We start from the raw sequence: 3,800 nt of genomic DNA, 5'->3' as shown, positions 1-3,800 counted from the left end.
CCGAGCAACCCACATGACAAGCAGACCTCTCCTGTCTCACCTACTGCTCCCCTCAGCAGTGTATTTCAGTCAGTCTGCCTGTTCTGTTCCCCGCTCAATGTCTGGTGAATCCTCTCATCCTCCTGCGCATCTGACCTAGTCCCTAGTTCTTGCATAAATAAAAAATAAATCTTAAAAACAAACAAACAAAAACACTTCTCTCACTTTACCCAAGAAATGCACAACTCTCACCTCTCCAAATCATACTCTGCTGCATTTGTAAGGGAAAAAAAACCTTGAATGCTAAATAAAAGGACAATTCAACATATTTGAGGAGAAGCCTCCTTTAGACCACCATAAACCATTCTTGAGGTTTCCTGTCTTTCTCTGTCTTGGACAGATAAACTTATTTTAGGTTTAGGTCTTTGAAAAGGAAGATTATTGAGGGGAGTAGATGTATTAAATCAGATATATTGTGGGCCTCCCCGGTGGCGCAGAGGTTGTGCGCTGGGTTGTGAGGCTGCCTGCAGCCTCTGCAGCGCAGGTTCGATCCCTGGCCACCGAGCGAGGGTCCCACATGGCGCGCAGACCTCTCCTGCCGCCCGCTGCTCCCCTCAGCAGTGTATTTTGTCGGTCTGCCTGTTCTGTTCCCCGCTCTGGCTCTGGTGAAATCTCTCACCCTCCTGTGCTTCTGACTGTACCCAGTGCTTATATAAATAAATAAATAAATCTTTAAAACAAATATTTTTAAAAAAAAATCAGGTATATTGTGGGGGGTGTGAATAATGATAATTTTCATTTAAAGTCTTCAGTAATTTCATTTAAAGTCTTCAGTATCTTCAGTACGTACTTCTGAATTCTTCAGTATTGTTACAGAACGCATTACCTTTTAAGAAGAATCTAGTAACAACAAAAGACAGGGATAATAACTTGGAAGTTAAAGGATTAGCTGCTGGTCTGTAGCCAACAGTTAATATCCTGAGATACCATCATGGAAAAGACCAAGTCAATCTCCTTGCGAACATGCTAACTGGACTAAGGTATATACTAGTGGAAAGATAACAGAGAGTCCTTGTCTATGAAATGCTTTACCTGATCTGTGCAGATAGTTTAAGGTAGATGAACCTGAAATACAATAGCCAATTGGACAAAATCAGTGTCCCTCATATAATTATTTCAGTGTAAAGTGGAGATAGTTCATGACTGAAGTAATTCCTCTTGTGTAAGTGACACCTAGCATACTTTAATTAGTAACCTCAAATGCTAGATCTGGGCCAGCATGTGTTATAAGGTGGCATGGGAGACCCTGGGGAGCTGGGATATTTCAGACATCTCCAGTATTTTCTTGTGTCTTATAGTCACCTGTAATTTTTTTTAATTATTAGTAAAGTTTAATACTGGATAAACATTCTAATTCTTGTTAATCTGCTTTGAATGTATGATTCTTTCTTTTATCTCAGTAACATATACCAAATGTTGAAAATGGATTTTTATGTTTTTAGATGTAATTATTTTGTGCTATTCTGAAGTACCACTTCAGCAGATCCTGACTGTATAAGTGCTTAATGTTTTTACCATTTGTACAGCATTCTTCAAGGAAATAAAAAATTGGGACCTCCCTCGTGGAGCAAGGGGTTAAGCATTAGCACTGTGAAGAAATTGTCAGGCACCGCAGCAGGAGTTCCTTCCCTGGGGCCAGGGAGGTAACTCACAGGGCTCAGCCGACCTCTTCTGTCTTGCCTGCTGCTCCCCTCTGCAGGCAGCTGCTCCCCTACCTGCGCCCCCTCTGGCCTATACTACACCCCAGTTCTTGTATGCATAAATAAATAAATCTTTAAAAAAGATTAGCAACAAATGAATTAAAAACATTAGCAACAAATGAATATTTTGAATCTAAAATAAATAAAATTGCTAATTTTAAAAAGCTGAAGAATACTAAAGACATAACAAAGACCAGAAAAAACATAAATTTTTAATTAACTAGGTGATTGCTATATCCCTTTTCTTCTTAATTTTCTTGGCTCTGTACTCTGATTTCATGTGAAATGATTTTTACAATATACCCCATAGAGACAACAGAGAGAATTCAATTTTCCCTCTGCTTGATTTATCAAGATTCATTTTGAAAATTATCATATAAAAAGTTTATTTCTTCTTCATAATTTAATATCAATGTTATATAAATTTTTATGATTATTGTCAAGATTATATGAACCACTAATATTGGTTCTGACTAGGCATTGATGAGAACCATTATTTGCTTATACTTTTACAAATCTGATGACTGGAATAATGTTCTGAAGATTAGTTTCTGGTTCCCTATATTTCAAACTTCTACCCACGTTTCACTTTTACTCATACTTCCAGGGCTATGCACTGTAGGATACATTTATAAGGCAATATGACCCTTGACTGGCATCTTTATGTTAGGTAAGTGCTAGATTAGCCAGTAGAGAAATATTCCTGGAAGTAATGCTACACCTCTATAGCTATCAATAACCTAACCATACACACAAGCAATTATAAACATATCTCATAAAAAAAAATGTACATCCAACTCAACTTCTCTTTATGCTGAGCCTTAAAATGCCACAACTATTACAACATCAAGGACAGGAGGGGAAGTCAAGGAGAGTCAGTCTTCTTAACAGATTATGGCTAAAATCTTTCTCTGAAGTTTAGTAAAAGAAATATGTGAGCTCATCTGAAGGGCTGTCTTGGAAAGAGCCTGAGCAAATAAGGGGCCCTAATCGCTAACCAAGTAAAACATTGAAGATTTTAAATATAATGGTACTATTTAATGACCAAATAAACCAAATTATATTGGATAAAACAAATGAAAATTAAAACATGACTTTAGATTTGTTTACACTTTTAATAAAGCAATTAAAATCTAGTTTATAAAGAGCTCCACTTTTGCTGTGAGGAGCTCTGCAGACTATTCTCCAGAAAAACTGATGTACATTATTTTTTTAAAAAAACCACTTAAAAGTTTGGAGCAAATAGAACATGAAATAAAATTATTCAAGAACATCTAAACCACTCTATTGTGTACTACCTTATTAGGTTTTTCCTCTGTGGCTATTTGGTCCCTTTCTGAGATTAGAGAACATTACCAAAGAGCTTCTAACTTCAAATTTAAAAGCCTCCCACTGTAGTTATTCAACAGTTGTCATCATTAATTAAATTCTGATTGGGGGAGTAAAAATTCATCTGGAATTAAATTGCTACCATCTTTGACAAGCTGTTAAAGGAAAATCACACAGCTAATTGTACATGCTCAGGGGACTACATATATATGTATATATGTATACATGTGTATGCATATAATTTTTGCAAGGTAAGCCTATTTTTAAGAGTATAAAATCTGCCATCTATAGTATTCTACTGATTTTAAAGAACTTTTGAACAATGGTAAAATATATTCACTTTATTTTCTCTTTTTAGTTTTCCATAACCATGAATGGTCTTGGCACAGCTGCTAATTGTCTTCTGGAATCAGGGATTTAGTTTCTCTCTCTCTCTTTTTTTTTTTTTTGGTTAACTGCATTGCTAAAGACTTTCAGCGCACACACACTACTGAGCCTTCTCCCACGTAGCCTACGTGGGTTTTTCGAAGTACCTATTCTTCTTCTGGATTATTAGTCACAAAGGTCAGCTTCCCGAGTTGAATCGGCCTTTGTTCTCCCACGCGCCCGGCGCCAGGGTTCCCTCTAGCTGTCACAGCTCTCACTGTCCAGCACTATTTCCCAAGTCCCTCCAGCTGCCTCCTTCCAGCTGCCTCCGTCCAGATTGCGCAAGCGCCGCGGCAGCCGACGTGG

This window comes from Talpa occidentalis, unplaced genomic scaffold (genome assembly GCF_014898055.3).
Source record: "Talpa occidentalis isolate TD23 unplaced genomic scaffold, MPIMG_talOcc4v2.1 talOcc4.5, whole genome shotgun sequence".
Lineage (NCBI taxonomy): Eukaryota > Metazoa > Chordata > Mammalia > Eulipotyphla > Talpidae > Talpa > Talpa occidentalis.
The sequence above is the reverse complement of the archived record's forward strand: the minus strand, read 5'-3'. Positions refer to the sequence as shown.